We start from the raw sequence: 17,649 nt of genomic DNA on the forward strand, positions 1-17,649 counted from the left end.
CATTCTCCTGGACAGATGAGCCCCCCATGTCTCAGGCATATGACCATTGGACCCAAATGAGTAAGATAAACAGCATGTTTTCAATTGCAATCCAAAGAACCTTCAATCTGCTGTAGAAATAAAGCTATAAATTATAGTGGGAACGAGTCTTAGCAAGAAATATGGGTTGCTATGTCCAAAAATAAGAGCAATAGCACAGTGAAAACAAAGCAGTTGATAGGAGGGGGAGTACTAGTCGAGATGTGGATTTTTGACACCCGTTTTACTCATTAGATCTAAGTTGGAAATATTGACAGAGTGAGGAATGGTTTGCCATTGGGAGCAGCTCAAATCATCAGGGAACAGATGTACGTTCCGTTGAGACATTGCTCAGTGGGCTCATCAGAGAGACCTTGTTGCCAAATAAATGAACACAAAATTTTCGAGACAATTCATTCTTTATACAACCCAAAGGTGGGGGTTTTTTGTTTTTTTTTTTTTGTTTTTTTGTTTGCTTTACACCCTGTTACATTTCTCCCCATTTCACTCCAAATGAATGGGGACCCATTTGCTGTAGCTTGTTTTGCCTGGTTGCTCTTAAAGCTTTTCCCAGTGTTGACACACAGTCATCTTTCTTATAGATCTGGTATTAGCTACAAAAAGGGCCCATAGTTTGATGTGGCAAATTCTAGTGCATTACCTGAATCCATTTCTTAGGAAGAAATTATGTCTTTTATGTATGTGGAATGCAATATAGGGACAGTTTCATCTCTGACTTGTGGCATCTGTTGCATTCAAATTCACACCGCGCTCTATCGATCTATCTATCTATCTATTTATCTAAAGTGGTCTTGAGTCTGTCCCTGTTGCCAAGTTGTTTTTTGCCAAAATACTGTCTGCCTTTGAAATGCTGATTGTAACATACTCATGAGAGAGATGGGAGAAAAGTCCTATTACAGGACTTTTATTATAAGGACATATTATAACTAAAATCCTTGCCCAGGGGAAAAGCAATGGGTGATGTTCCCGTAAACCTATGACCAAAATCTTCACTTGCCCTTCCCATTTCCCCAGTTCTTTGACCATAGAAGCCATTTACAATGTTAATATTTTATTTGTAATTTTTCTTCATACCTGTTCAGAAAAAAAGGAAGAGATATGATCTCCTCCATCACAAATGTGTATTTCTGGATTAATTTTCCTGAGGATATAATTTGGACTCTTTTTAGGAAGGCAAGCAGAAAGGGATTTATGTTTCTCTATTGAGAAATGTGAGCTACTGAGTTGTTATTAATTAGCCTAGTTTGATTTAAACAGAACAGAGTGGAAGCTAGGACCTGGTGTCTTTCTTCTTCCTCAGATGTAATGAAAGATAGAAATGATAAAATAAATACAAAAAAAACATCTGATATGATCCAACAGAGATGCTGACAGAATTATTCTTTAGTCATGCTGGTTATTATTATACATGGCTTTAATATCACAGGAAAAAAACCCTCCTACTTATTTCACTAATTTTTCAAGTTCCAGAAAATGAACCAAAATTGTTGTTATTCAACGAGTTTCTCTCCGTGGGAAACCTTGAGCACTTCAATCAACTTCCTTCAAGCACCAGTTTTTAAATCTGCAAGACCACATTTCTCTACCTCAGATCAAAGAGCCAGATTTAGGAAAGATCACCTCCTCAGCTCCAAAAAGATAATTTGGGGATTTTTTTTTTTTTAAATCTAGGATGATGTTTAATTTTAAAGTGCTTTGAGCAATATCACTAAACAAGACTGGTCCAGAGATATCAGAGTAGGAAGGACTGGGAGAACTGTGTGCAGTACTGTGTAATGTTAGTGTCTGCCTGACTCCAGTGATGACTCAATTTATAGAAGCAAAATTACTCATCTCATACCAATATGTTTGGCACAAGCATGAGGAATTCATGCTTCTGTAATCAAACGCATTTGCAGAGCAGCAGAGGCATTGGGAAGGCTTGCCTGAGTGATTTTTTCTTGGCTTCACTTTGGCACCCATCTCCAGCTCCTGCTGAGCCCACATTAAATGGAGCAAAAAATCAAACTACTTCATTCCCATTTCAAAGGAGGTGAGTTTTCACAGCTCCTTGGTCAATGCTAACAAGCTGTGCCTACAGCAAGTCGCTTCTGGGTCTGGCACAGCTGCTGTCAGCTCTTTTACCAAAAACTAGTAGCCCATGACTGATGATGTATAATATGAAATATTGCTCTTTTTTTTTCTTGGTTTTCCTTGCTTGATGCAAAGCCCGCTGTAGGTCCCTTTGTTCTCAGCAAGAATGGAGATTAATCATTTTTATAATGAAAGGCAGGTTTGAGAGACCTCCCTTTGAGATGAGCTAAGGTGACTGCAGGATGGGCTGCAGGAGTGGTGAGTAAGTGGTCTGGTTTTTTTTCCCTTGCTATTTGCTTTTATTTTATGAAGGACATACTTGGGGTATGCATGGCCAATCTCAGCCAGGCTGAAATCAATGTTTTCACCTACTGAATATCAAATTGACTCTGCTCAGGATCAGCATTCAGCACTGCCACCAGGCATTTCACAGCACATTAATTAATCTGGAGATCAAATCAATACACCTCGTGATCCTGGCAGTACTGCAATGCCATGCTTTGGCCATCTCATCCTGAATGCAGCTTGACATTTCATGCCAACACACCAGACCTCTTGCAGTGCTGATGGATAATGCAGGACCTGGTAGAACCTGTTGTGACCAAGACAGCTCCCTGCGGAAGCTCAGGCAGCCTTTTGTATAAGTGGTCCACAGCTCCTGCCAGCTTTCTTCCTGTTGCTTGGTTGGCCTTAGCTGTCACCCAAGGGCCAAGCATCTAGCACCAGATTGTCAGTGAGCAGCTGAAGGTGTTTTCTGTATTTGCCATACATGTGCATTACTTGGGGTCATAGAATGCTGTGAGCTGGAATGGACTTCAGAGACCATCCAATTCCAACCCACCTGTCATGGGCAGGAACATCTTTCACTAGAACCAGGCTGCTCCAAGCCCTGTCTAACCTGGCCTTGAAAACTTCCCGGAATGGGGCAGCCACAGCTTCTCTGGGCAAACCTGTGCCAGGGCCTCATCACCTTCACAGGGAAGAATTTCTTCCTAAAATCTAATCCAAACTTACTCTTTTTTAGTTTAAAACCATTTCCTCTTTTCCTATCACTACATGCCCATGTAGAAAAGTTGCTCTCCCTCTATTATAAGCCCCGTTTTGTCACTGGAAGCTCTAAGGTCTCCCTGGAGTCTTCTCCAGGCTGAACACACCCAGCTCTCCCAATCTGTCTCCAGAGCAGAGGTGCTCCAGCCCTTGGACCATCTCTGTGTCCTTTCTCTGGACTTACTCTAACATGTCCATGTCATTCTTATGCTGGAGACCCCAGAGCTGGATACAGAACTCCAGGTAGGGTCTCATGAGGGCAGAGTAAAGGGAAATATTCACTTTCCTTGACCTTCTGGCCATCCTTCTTTTGATGCCACCCAAACCTATGAGTACACCATTCCCAGAGTCGCTACAATACTGGGGTGATGCATGAAGCAGAGAAAGCAAGCTCCAGGTCCAACTCCCATGCCCCAAAGTCTGTTTAATATAAAATCCTTTCATCAAGGGCATATCAGATATGAAACTTTAAAGAACAGATACTACACTTGGCCAACACCAGCAGACCAAATCTTTCCTTTCTTTTTGCATGGCTCCTTCAAGGAATGGGCAGATGCATGTAGATGACCCAGCTAGTGACAGAACTCACCACTGTCTTGTTATTTCTTAGCCTGGAGTTTGTGAAATAAAAAAGCTACAGTAAAGCCACTTCAATTCTGCTCATCTTTGAGACTTTCCATATAATGTCAAGCTGCATCCCTTGCTGGGATGGGACCAGTTCATGGGAAAATTTGGATGCTACCAGAGGATCCTACCCGAGGATTTGCATTTCGGCCTTTCTTGTCCCAGACTAAGATGCTTCCTCGACAGCAGCATCAGCTGCCTGAAACCAACCTCCCACCCACAACAACCAGCAACACAAACTAGAGCAAGTCTTGGGTGCCAACAACATTTAAAAACTCCCTCAGAGCAATAAAGTACTGCATTATTAGCCTTTTAAAAATAGGGACTGGAGTTGCAAACTCTTTAAACCCTTCTCTATACACAACAGTCAAAATCTTTTACAGCCTTCACCTATTATGAAAGCCAAATATTGGGAAGCTAAGCTATAGAACTGGTGCAATTTAAATCATAGTTTGAGATGTTCCTAATCCTCAGTATGGTGAGTGGTGATATCAAGGTATTCAGGTTGGCCAGGTGGCCAGATATCTCTTGAGTTGTATTTACTCCAAACATGGATACTGTGGTCATGGACAGTTCAGAGATTAATGGTGCAGAATCAGGGGACAGGCTTGGGTGGGAATACAATGAAATCTGAAAAGTATTGTGCATATTTGGGCTCCACATTATGCCTGCCCACACAGAGATGTGTTCAATGACTTCACAAACCAGAGTCTCCTGTGAGGCAAATGTCTTCACTCAAGGTTTGCAGTAGGATAATTGAGATCCAAGCTTGTAGGCAGTGCTCTAATCTTCCGCATTCTGTGTATCAATGGCCTTGAGAAATGTGAAGTTACAGCAGGTAGCAGCTATTGAAGGTTTCTGTGTTAACATGGAAAATAAAAAAGGTACAAGAGAAGCAAAATTATTGCTCTAAAATGGTCTGCCTCTGTTGAGGTGCTGTCTGACTGTATACATCCATATTCTGCAGTGCCAACTCCTTCCCCTCTTACAATTGTATTTCCATTTGGCCTTGTTCCCCAGTGGAAATTAGCCAGAGTCTGGCACAGTGCTGGTGTCAGGTTGTCTTGCATGGGAGAGAGGAGATTTATGTGCTTTTGCAGTTTGACAGGCTTTAAGATAGCTAGTTCCCCAAGACTTAGTCCCGTTCGCAAGATTCTTTGCTATCTGGCCGATTTGTCTAAAAATACCATTTATTTGACACAGAACATAACAAACATACAAACATAGAACAGATTGACACACATAGACACACAATGAATACATAATTGCAACACTATGGTAGCTAAAAATGCAATTATGGGGTAAAACCTTGCTTGAACTATAAAGATAGTTAAAAACGCAAGAAATGCTTGCTTGAACGATAATGCAAGTTAAGAAATGCTTGCTTGAGCTAGCTGAAATGCAAGTTAAGAAAGGTACCTATAAGTTAGCCGGAATAATACAATTTAGGAAACTCAAATGATTTTACCAAATCCATATTTGGAGTTGGAATACATTAAGATTTCCTCACTCAATCCCAGGGAAGTAACCGCAGGACTGCGTCCAGACCTGGGGAGAAGGCATTTCTTCACGCTTCTATATCCATGTAGAAAGCTTCTAATTTTACTGAGTTTTTCGTGGTGTTTTATAGGGAAAAGAGTGTGTATTTGCGGTCACCTGAAAATTATTCACATTCTCTCAGTGTCTCGCTCTGAGTTCCAGACGCCAGCATTGATAGTCAGGATTAAGCCATTGACTTAATCTGAGCCATCGATCTTGGCTAGCAATCAGGGAGAAGGGGGGGGGTGTCCTGCCACACAGGTATCAGTCTGGTGCGTGGTTTCAGCCCAGCTCCTCAAAGTTTACCATAAATAAAGACATAGGGAGATAGCAGGTGGGTGTCATTTCTTCCCGACCCTTGGCAGCTACCTGGGACTCTTGTGAGAGGGTCTTCAAATAGTGTTCGTATAACCCTTCATATAACGACAATAATTTAATTAAGTAGCTAGCCTGGAGAATATCAGAAGACACACAATTGAGATAGCAATGCTCAAAGGTAATCTAAAATCCAATTAAAATGCATTAGAGTTTTTGTGTTTTGGTTATTTTGTTCTGTGACAGTTCGGGATTGGATGGGAGGCTTATTCCTTAGGGGAAACCCAGAGTATGACTCGAGTCTGGGAGGTCAGAAGGCATATGATGAGATTCTTTTCTGCTCTCTCTTTCTTCTTCCCAATGTTTTTTTTTTTTTTCCACTAAGAAATAAAAGAGCCTGAGGAACAACACCTCTTTCCTTCTCCATGAAGCTATTATGCTTTCCATATCCAGGGATAAATTATTTTTTTTCCCCCCACAGGAAATAAGAAGAGAAAAACTCAGAACAGCTGAATAGAAGCAAACAAAAAAGAGTAGATTCTATTTGTCCATTGAAAAGACATTTTTAATCCCCCCAAAAAGGTCTGGCAACTATTTTACCATCCTTTTTGCAATTAACGCCCATTTTTCCTTTGAGTTAATCAACACAATTTGCTCAGCTCTGAGCATTTCCTAGCAAAGTGTAATCTTTATAATTGTAATGTAATAATTCTGTTGCTTCTGTTCCAAACCTGCAGAAGACCTGGTGTGCTGGAAATCTTACCTGCTAATCAGTAGCAGATTGGTGTATATAAGGAAAGTTATCCCCACCACAAACCTAGCCTATCAGGAGCTGTCCTTACAGCAGAGCCTTGTGTGAAGATTTCTGTCCTGCTCTCTGCCTCAAATGGGGTAGCAGCTGTGGAGAACCTCTGTGGTTCATCTTCACAGAGACACATCTGCAAGGTTATCTGACTGCTCATGTCTGGGTGTCATGTATATGGTCTCTGCTCCATCACCCTGTCCATCCTCTCCAGGAGAAGTCCTGTAATTGTGCCAACTCTGCGGCTATAATTCAATAGCCCATGAGCTATTAAAGGAGGATTTATCTGGGAGCTGGCAGCTTATCTCTGTGGGGCTGTCCACAGAAAGGAAAGGAGCTGAAGCTTAAGTGATTGCATACAAAATTACTTTCATGGCCCTCAGTGGCCATCTTCAGTGATCTTTGATCACTGCAGAGAGCAGAGGAAAACCTACAGTTTTGAGAGGATGAGAATGCAGAAGAAATTACGAAACCCAGTACCAAACATGTCTAGGACTGGGAGTGCTGTTGTACTACTTTGACACCCATTTGACATACTGTCTTCAAGAGTGGTCACCATCAAATACTCCCAAGGATTGCATAAGAAACCCCATAGCTGTGGGGCTCACATACTCCACAAAGAGATGGCAAGTCTGAGATGGTTTGTTTGTTGCTCCCAGGCAAGAAGAGCTCTATCTGTTTCAAAACCTTGATGATCTCTTTGATGAGATAACCACTTACTTCCAAACTTTGCTAAGATCTTGGATTTAGACAACTGAAAAAGAAAAATAGGTTTGAAATACCTGTGGCAAATATCTACCTGCAGGCTGGTCCTCAGCAACAGATCTCTGCTGCTGCTTGTCTATTAAATTCTGAATTTAATTGTTTAGTATATGATTAATGAAGGTAATTGCCACAGGTTAAATCCTCTCAAGGCAGTTAGGGCTGAATTAGGGAAGAGTGTCCCACAGAAGTGGACAGTGCTGATAAAGAATGGTATAAGGCAGCAGTTATGAGAAAGGGGTGAGGAGGAGCTGGTAGAGGAAAGCAGGGAGGGAGGATGAGTAGCTGCCCTGAACAGCAATAGGTTGAGCTGTTGGAGTTTCACAAACAGCCCATATAGGCTTGTTTAAAGGCTCTCAAGTCCCAAGATGAGGGCACCTGAGAGAGTCCAGGGCTACTTTAGTTGTGACGGGTGGACATTTAGTAGAAGATCAACTCTGCAGAAGATATGGTCAGAAACTGCTTCCCCACAAGGATTATCTGTGATCAAAAGCCCTGCTGCACAGTAAAATTTATGGGTGGATCCAGGCAACTGTTCACAGCATAGCCTGACAGACCCGAGGCTGCTGTGAGATTGGCATGGTCCATTGCAACCATTGCAAATCATGCGTGAGAGGTGCATGGTTTAGAAGAAGACTTATGCCTTCTTCTGTGCATTGACCACATTGTAGTCTTTCTCCACCCAGCATCATCATCCCCCAGTATCTCCACCTACCCAGTAGCTCATCAGTAGTGCCGTGACTGCTCTTGGGGGCAAGCACCAGGGATGCACTGCAGGGGAAGGGAGCGATGCTGTTTCCATAGAATCACCAAATGGTTTCAGTTTGAAGAGACCTTCAAGACCACCTTGTTCTAAATCCCCTGCCATGGGCATGGACACCTTCCACTAGACCTGGTTGCTCTGCGCCCTGTTCAATCTGGCCTTAAACACTTCCAGCCACAGCTTCCCTGGGCAACCTGTGCCAGGGCCTCGCCACCCTTACAGCCAAGAATTTCTTCCCAATCTCCCATCTAATGCTGTCCTCTGGCAGTGGGAAGCCATTCCCCCTTGTCCTGTCCCTCCAGGCCCTTGTCCAAAGTCCCTCTCCAGCTCACTTGGAGGCCCTTTAGGCCCTGGCAGGGACTCTGAGGTCTGCCTGGAGCTTTCTCTTCTCCAGGCTGAACACCTCTCGCTCTCCCAGCCTGTCTCTTACTGTCATGCCAGTGTCTCTACAAGGGTTGGGGAGGACTGGTGGTGACAGTAGTTTTCTGACCTACCAGAACATGGATTGGAGATTCATTTCCCACCAAACAACACTGTGATCCTTGTGGTCATTTTTGGATACAGATATGCAGGTTGATAATCTTTAATTTGTGCCATAGGACTGATACACACATCACAACATCCTGCAGAGGGTGATTTATTTGAAGCAGAGAATAAGTATATTGTGGAGCAAGGGATGGGGCAGAAGATGACAGTTGCCTGGCATTCACAGTCAAGGGTGGATGCAGGAATGTTAAAGAAGAGCCTAAACTCATTTCCCAGCAGTAGCTGAGGAATTGGAGAACCGAATAGCCATAAGATGATGGCTTTGCCAGCTACAGGTTTGTATTGTTATAACTCTTCTGCAGTTGAACATTCTGGTGTTACATGTAGTTGACACAGATGTAAAAGTTATTGGTTGAACCCACTTAACTCCTCTCCCTATTTCAGCCATTTCTTAGTTGCACTTCAAGAATTTTTTGCCTTGCTCTCTTTATTTAGCCAGCTTCAGTTTTAGATACATTTTCTCTGTTTATTGCCACAAATATGTCCCTGTTTAAATGTCAAGTCTGACTATTCAGGGATTATCAGCCTCAGAAAAAACTCAGCATACTATAATAATGTGCCATGACCCTGGCACATTCTCACCATGGCAGTGGATGTTTATGCAGATAACAAGAGCATCACGAAATAAAATAACTAGCTTTTGTGATATAAAGAAAATCAGAGATTCTAAAGGGAGATAAATCTTCATTCAGTGGTACGAATCTGATGTAAAGCTCCAAATGCCTTTTTTGCTTTTTTCTTTTTAATGTGTCATGTTTTTTCTCCAAGGGAGGTGGGAGGATTTCTGAACAGAGAGACCAAAAATTAAAATACTTGAGCTTTCCTTTCCGAAGAGAAAAACTCAATTGAATAGAAGCAAACAAAGAAGAGTAGATTTTCTTTTTTCCATTGAAAAGACATTTTTAATCTCCCCCAAAAGGTATGTCCATGTCCATGTCCATGTCCATGTCCATGTCTGCTCTGGGCGTTTAAGTCAATGTTTGCTGGAAGTTAGAAAGAGATTCCTGCTATTGATCCCCATTTGCTTATCCTGGATGTTTTGCAGTTTTCCTGATACATTTGTTCTCTACCAGAGTCTGAAACAGGACATAGGATTACTCCAGGCTCTGGTCCAAGCTTGGCAGCTCCTCTCACTTTAACACAGTTTGCACAGCACAGTCAGGAGGTCGAAACAGGGTTCTTCTTGGGTAGGGTGAGTTGAAACGTGAAGGAGAGCTCTAGATGTGCCCAGCTGAGAGCAGAACTCAGTCCACACAGCTCTTAGGTGCAGGGTAAAGTGTTGTCGACACTTCAGAGCACCTGGCTGCACCTGATAGCTGGACTGGGCACTGAATTGCTCATCTGCATCCTCCCAGGTCCACAAACCTTGTGTCAAGACAATAATTTATAAACACTTGCCAGGAAGGATTCAGCATTTCTAAAACCTCATCTATGGATTATTTCTTTCATCTGCCGCATGTTTTGGCATCATTCTCTTCCATCCTGTTGGTGCTTAGAGGCTCCAGAGCAGAAACACAAGTATGACTATAAGAGTTGGAAAAGAAACAAAACATTTTGCTGATCTTACTGCAAAGGACAGGCTTGAGACAGCTGCCTGGAAAGTCTTTTGAGAAAAATATCCACTCCCTATGCCCTGTGCCCTACCCTTCATCTGGATAAAAGAAAGTGCCAACCCTTTCTCAAACACAAGAATGCATTCAGCAGTTGGCAGAAAGTCAAAATTAATTTATCTGTGAGGAAATAATACGTTTCATGGGTATGAGTAATTTACATCTCAGAGTTTGTGTGCTTGTTTGATTGTGCTCAGGTGTGAGCTGCAGCTCCTTCCTGTGTTTGCACATGGTGAATATGGACAGACACACATTAAAACACCTTGGAGCTGGTTTATTTCCTCTGAAGAGACCAAGTGAAAGCCCTGCTTTCAGCATCCGCATGCCCTGTCATAGAGAATAAACAGTTTAACCTGATAACCCAGAGAAGACCTTAGATTTGGGGATCTTGATACAAAAAAGCCTGGTCTGGCATGGGTAGGAGCAGGGGAGTGTAGCACAGAAGTCAGGGAACTCCTCAGGTTGGGAACAAATACGAGTCTAAGCACATGATGAATCCCTCTTCCCTCCCTGGCTGCATTCAGTACAACTCAGTGGCATCCAAATCCAGCCAAGTGCTCTTTGGTACAATCACTGTAAATCTTTGATTGATTTAGGCTTTGAGGCTCTGGATTGTTTCAAAAGACCCAAATAATGATCATCATTTTGGTGGCTCTTAATATCACCCATATAAAGCAAGACTTGTCCCCTTTGAGATTTCAGAGGAGGAGGATGAGTTCTGTTGGTAAAGGTACTGGGCTGAGACAGAAATCAGGGGAAGTATTAACAAAGATGTGTGTGAAGAAAGGTATCTGGGAGTTCAGCTGAAGGAGGTCAGGCAAAGTACCTCATCTGAGGATGCATCTCTGGAGTACATCCAGTTTGGCACACTACCAGAGCCTTCTTCATTGTCACTGTCTTGAACCTGACTTCAATGACTACTCTTGGGAATAACATTTAGGGTTGGCCCATGGGATGACTGACACTGGGATATGAGGGGCTGGTAGTGCACGCCTGGTCCTACAGAAGGGTCACACTCACAGGACTGAGGAAATGCTTAGCAGGGCACAGAAAGAATCAGGAGCAGAGGCAGGAAGAGCAAGAAGCCTATACCTCACAGTTGCTGCACCCCAGGCAGATTTTTTAGTTGGTGAGTATCTCAAAAGCTCCTCTTCATTCAATTTCCTTATAAAAAAGAGGATTGCAGCAAGTATTTATGCAATAGATTTTCACAACTCACATTAGAAAATTATAGGGTGGTCTGATTGTCAAGATTGTCTCCCTGCATGTTGCTTTTCACATTCGGCTAGCCTGTCTCTTCAGCCTTGGGGATAGCCAAGGAAATTTGCACTACAGGTGAATGCACAAGGTGTAATACCCTTCTTGGTGCTGTGTGTTGTGGGCCTCATTTATGCATCATCAACACTTATCCCAGGAAAAAACTAAGACTGAGAAAGACTCAGAAATATTTTAATAGGGACTGTAAAATGGGGAGGGACATCACCATCCCAAAAAGCAAGGGATGACAGTGACCCACTCACTTGTGGTAACACCAACAAATCGTGAAGTGCTTAAGAGGACACACTTGCTTCTCAGCCAGCTTCAACAAAAGGGCCAAACCTTCAGCCAGGGTAAATGTATGTGACTCCATGGCCTGGGAGGCATTGAGAGCTATAAAGCATCTGGGGTCTAAACTCAAGTTTCCCAGCAGTGAGAGCTGGAAAAGATCTGGGAGAATTTTGATCCATTTGTCTTGCTGTGGCAGAATTGCTGCTCACAGTGTATTTTCTGTTGGTCTTATTTTAAAAGCAAGGGGTTGTTCCCCAAGGTGCTTTTGGGGGATTCTTTGCATCTTGTCTTGTCAAGGCTTTTGAAACAGATGAACACAGTAAAGGCAATGACTGGGAAACCAATCAAGCTCCTTGTCTGTGGAAACATGAAGTTGGACCCACTGTGAATGATCCTTTAAGGGACCAAATCCCATTGCCTCCCCATATCCGTGCTGGGTTTGAAACTAGTGGTTTTCTTTAAATTTTTGTGCATGGTCCAACTATCCCATGTCTCCTTCTGTTTCCTCCTGTTGCAGCTTAGTACTGAGTGCTCCAGGGTCCAGGCTGCAGAAGGAAAGACAGACTTCATTGGTTTTTAATCATTATAAAGACAAATGTGCCTACCAACATGGCTCCACTCCGGGCTGCTAACCCTTCTGAGTGGATGCAGTTGTGGCCATGAAAAGCCTCAGCAGTCAGTGGGGAAAGAGGCTTTCTTTTCTTCTCTGCATGAAAATCTGCACTTCAAATCTGTAGCATTCTTGCCAAAATCTGCCAAGCCATGTTAGCTTTGGGAAGTGGGGGTTTCAGCCTTCAGTCCTCTTTTTTAGTGCTGTGTTAGAGTCCAGAAGCTGGATCCAGGTCATATCAGGGTGGAGAACTGGGGACTTGTGGTGGTTCACATTGACTGAAAGAAGAGATATGGGGATGCCAACCAAAAAAACACTCCAAAACCCTCAACCAAAAAACCCAAAAAACTTCCCTCCCCAAAAAGTATGACGTCTGCAAATGAAAGTGTGATGGGGAAAAAATGAGCATCCTGCAGGTGCACTAAGGAATGTAGTGGAACACCGGGGGGATGTGACTGCACAGAGTCTCTCTTGGGATACTTTTTCTTCTCACTTTAGGTATGAGAAACATAGATAAAGACTATGAGAACAGTATGTTTGGAATTGGGTGTTGAGGCACCTTATCCAATCACCCCAGGGGGTGGGTGACCGCTGTCCCATCAGAATATTGTTCTCACTTCTGTATAAAGGCATGATGATAATAAATGTTCTTCTTCTCTCTGCATCCCATGCTGTTAACTGAGTTTCTCTCCATTACTGGTTCAACAGTGACAGGGAGATTTGAAAGGATCCTGGGTTTGGCTCCATCATATTAATCAATAGTTTTGGCCTCCTGTAGCATCCTTGACCTCAAAACAACCTAAAGGGTTTCCTTCTCATGCACAAATGTCACTTTGTTCATCAGTCGAAGGCAACTTTCTTGTGAGCCCATTGAACAGAGCACAGCAGATCTGGAGAGGAGACCGAAATAAGAAACAAAGAACTTGGCAGCAAGAATGGAGGAGGTAAAATGTATGTCCCCCTGGAAATGGTCTGAAGGACCAGTTTGAGACCAACTTTTCAAAGGGCCACATGAGCTCGCAGTCTGCATTGGGGCTGCTTTTCAAAGGTTAAAATAAAAGTTTTGAAACCATCAGAAGTCAAGTCTTGAGTTTGTGCCAAAATAATGGTGGAAAATTGTGGCACAACTGTTGCTAAAATACTCTGATTATTTTTTTTTTCCAAACTAAGCTGGATGGATCATTTTGAGAAGCAGACACATTTTGAGATGCTTGTCAGCTCTTGAAAGCCTCAACACAATTCTTGGCAGCCAGATTTACTTTCAAAGGCTTGCATGGCAAAATTATAAATGAAAGAATAATTCCAGGTCAAAGAGTTTGTGCTGCTCTTGTAAACACATTACTTTGTGTATCCTCTACTCATGTGGATATACTGCTTTTTAAGTGTTGATTTGGATCCAGTTTCTGCTGAAATAGTGGTGTCTGAAAAGATCTTTTTGGGGCAGAAGACCTGGAAATAACAATCTTCCTGCAGGAACAGCAAGAAGTTATGCTGGTGATTGAAGGCTCATGGGTAGCACATGGGTACACCCAGTTTTAGGATCTCCACTGTCTCACTGAGTGCTGCCCAGTTGGTGTGATTCAAAGCTGAAGCCTCAGCTGCTGCCAGGGGCCACAGCAGGATCCTGATGAAATCCAAAACTGGGCAATGAGAATTTTGGAAGCCACCAAATATTGGTTGTGTAGATGCAGCTGAGCCTGGGCACAAGCCGAAGGAGAGTACACCAAAACTGCATACCACTGGAGCAGCCATGGCTTTCTAAGCCGCAGTGTGCAGGTACACACCAGTGATATACCAAATGACACCCTGCACCGTGAATGTGCCAGACTGTTTAATCTGTGCTTGGTGTTCCACAAGCAGCGCATAACAGCTGGCTGGGGTGACACACCAACCTGATCAGGGTCTCTTGTGTATTTACTGATTTCTGTAGAAATTTCAACATTTCCATCCCATCACCTTTCACAGTCTCAGGTCATCCAGATCCTCTTTGCTGCCCTCACCTGCCTTGTGTTCCATCACCTCTCCAGTTCACTTCTGTGCTGGGGAGACATCACCACCTGGTGAGCCTGTGGCATGTTCCTTGGGGCTTTCCTGGCACCTTCTGACAGTTAAATGTTTTCCTCTGTTCCTTTTGTTTCCAACTGAGGGATTAACTGGGTTTCAGGACTTGGTTTTAATGGGGTGTGTGAAGTAGCCAAGGGGTCAGTGTTTGTGGCTTGCATATTATAGCAATCATATTTGATGATCAAAGCACGAGGAGGCAGGCAAGGTGGGATTTTTGTACAGCAGGGCCCTTGCTGAGTTCTCTAGACTGTGCCATATGAAGTATTACTGCCTTCCAGCTTTATTATACCTTTACTAACATTGAATGCTTGTTTTTCTTTTCTCCTTCTCCTTCTCCTTCTCCTTCTCCTTCTCCTTCTCCTTCTCCTTCTCCTTCTCCTTCTCCTTCTCCTTCTCCTTCTCCTTCTCCTTCCCCTTCCCCTTCCCCTTCCCCTTCCCCTTCCCCTTCCCCTTCCCCTTCCCCTTCCCCTTCCCCTTCTCCTTCTCCTTCTCCTTCTCCTTCTCCTTCTCCTTCCCCTTCCCCTTCCCCTTCCCCTTCCCCTTCCCCTCTCCCTTTCTTCTTCCCTCTTCTCCCTTCTCCCTCTCACTACCCACTACTGGCAAAAATTGCAAGGCAAAAGGGAGCCATGTAGAAGAGACCAAGTTTTGTTCACAAAACCATACTTTAAAGCAGGTTACAGTTGTCGCCTAGGTGTGAATCAGGGTTTCCCATCACTATGGCTGTACAGGTCTGCAGCAGCTGACTGTCTTCCCTGTTTCAATGCAGTAATGCTCAGGAGTGACGTGATACCTCTGAGTATTACAAGCATGAGGAAGGAGATGGTGGGATGAACCTTTCTGTCTCTGAAGCTGGCCAGGACAGGGAGATTACTTCTTCTGGGAAGGACACATTAGGGTTCCTTTCATGGCACTTAAGGCAAGGGTAGATAAATAAATAACAATTCTTTAGTCTTAGACAGTCAGGCTTAGTTTAATCTCTACCTCTGGATGGAAGTAATGCCTGATGGGAAGAAGCCTCTATGTGCTCCAGGGCTGGACATATCCTTTCACATATCCTAGCACAAGCCCTGGCTAGGGATGCTCAATCATTATGTAAATAAAACTCAATGATGTAATAGGGAAGTCTTGATGCACAGATTACCTGATTCTGGGGCAGGTGAGCAGGTGGGTAGGACCCCATCCATCCAGCTCTTTTGTGTGTATTCCCTAAGGCTCCTTTATCTTTCCAAAAATTAGTGTTGTGTGTGGAAGAGGCAGGTCTAGAGCCCCAAGTGCCTGGCATCTGTGCTGGGGAGAGAGTTTTCTGATTCCCATGGCTGTTCAAGTGGAAGAGCATGGCATTTCAACATGCTTCAAGCCTTGTGGAATCATTTCATGGCTGGAGTAGAAATGGGGAGGTGGATTCCCAGCCCTTACCAGCAAATTTCTTAGCTCTTACCCAATTTCTTCTTGCTTACCTAGGTACCACCAGTCAGCTCTGAACCAGGAGAAGCAAAGGGTTATAGGAGCAGGTTTAAATTTAGACATGTAAGGAGCCCTTATCTTGAGCTAGGCTTTATCAGACAGGCAGGCAAGCCTTATTGCACTCCCTAATCCCCTCCTCTAGAGGCTCTTGAATGCCAGCGAGAACAAAAATGTGCTGTGTAGGAATTGTTGCCTGAGGAAATGTGAAATATCACATGAGGGCTCCCCACAGGGCCTTCTTTACCACCACCCTCACCCCTCACCTTTCCCAGCCATGGTTATATTTCATCAGTGGATAATCTTTACAGTAGTTCCTTAGGAAAAGCTGAAACATCTTCCTTCTTTGCCCAGCTCACTGTCTGCAGGGAATGGGCAGATTATCCTGCTGGTAGCCCCCTTCAAAGAGCTCATTAATGTCACCAGGGAGCTTTTCTGCTGTAATAATGCTGGTGGTGTTACAAGTCTGGCCACATCTGATTCTTAATGTTTTACTTCAGATCAGGTGCTGGAAGTGTTTGATGTGGTGCCAGTCAAATACCAAAATGTATTCTGCAGAGGGAAAGGCCGGAAAGAATAAATCCTACCATGAGATGGACGTCTTGAATTGAAACCTCAGTCCCTAATGGCCTGGAAAAACAAAAAAGGATTTAAGTACTATGCTTGGCCCTGAGGCATCTAAATAAAATCCCGAAACCAAATAACTCTTTCCCCTTCCTTCATCTGCCTTCTCTCAGGGTACCTCTAGTTTTGTATCATTAAGCCTTGCACTATTTTTCCTAGGTGTGGTGTCACATACATCCTGTGAGCTTTCTCTAGCCTGAAAGCGGTGGTTGAAGATGCAAATCAGTGCATTGACAAGCTTGGTTGAGGTTTTCAATTTAACCCTCTCTCGCATCTCCTCTTTCAGATGCTCAATGTGGGTCAGCAGCCCAGACCCGCGCAAGGACTCAGAATGGCTAGACTCTCTCCACTGAAAAATGGGTTATGGTGTGTTTGCTTACAGAGCAGCCTTAGGATTCTGTAACTTGAACTAATATGTATCTAGCCTGCTCTTCACATTCCCACTCCTTCTGCTTCTATATTTTTAATGAGCTCTTGTCATTTTTACTCTTCCCCTCTCTGTTGCAGAGATGAGTCTGTGGTCCACAGCCTGCAGCTAGTGGGACCAATTTCCAGGTGTCCCGCAGCAAAAGTGGGGTAGGACCTATAAGGAACTGCATCCATAGGCTGCCCCCGGACCAGAGCCTTCTGCACGTGTGCCTTGCAAAAAGTGTTGAACATTTCCAGGGGTTCATAAACAGCAGTCAGTGGCTGCCAGAGAAGCTGAGAAATCTTTCCTCCCTCCTGCTGCCTTCCCCTCCGTGTTGCTATCTGATTGATAAACCAGAAGCAATACACATTTAATCCAGGATACACATTTAATCCACAGTTTCTCTTAATCACTTTGGGTAATGGGTTGTCTCAGCTTGCACTTTTCCTTTCCTTTTCTGAAGAGTGTTACTAAGTTCTGCTTCTCCCCCACTGTTTTTATATTGGGGTTTTTTTGCCAAGAAGGCTCAAAAATGCCTTCTTCAGGCTTCATGGGTAATTGTCTCATCAAAACCCTAAGGAGAACAGGGAGAAAGGAGAGGAAGTAGCCCATTTTAGCTACTATCAATAGCTCCATCAGCATCCAGTTTTCAAAGACCCACCATGGTCTCACCCAGAATCTGAAGACCTAATGTGGTCTCCTCAAGCTGTCTCTGCAGTTGGGAGGCTTCTCCAGCAGCTGGAAGCACAGCCTTAGCACTGCAGATAAATGCCTTTATACCAGCAGACAACATTTTGGGATATTCTGACAGAC

The 17,649-nt window shown here is 43.7% G+C and overlaps 1 non-coding gene across 1 annotated transcript; it reads right to left on the reverse strand.

The window, feature by feature from the left end:
• Window positions 1–3,486: 3,486 nt before the first annotated feature.
• Window positions 3,487–3,675, reverse strand: LOC146445435 (U2 spliceosomal RNA). Its single transcript, XR_014855863.1, has one exon. It is a non-coding gene; the product is annotated as a U2 spliceosomal RNA (small nuclear RNA).
• Between the last annotated feature and the right edge of the window lie 13,974 nt (window positions 3,676–17,649).

Source organism: Lichenostomus cassidix, chromosome 1 (assembly GCF_008360975.1).
Source record: "Lichenostomus cassidix isolate B80296 chromosome 1, HeHo_3.0, whole genome shotgun sequence".
Classification (NCBI taxonomy): domain Eukaryota; kingdom Metazoa; phylum Chordata; class Aves; order Passeriformes; family Meliphagidae; genus Lichenostomus; species Lichenostomus cassidix.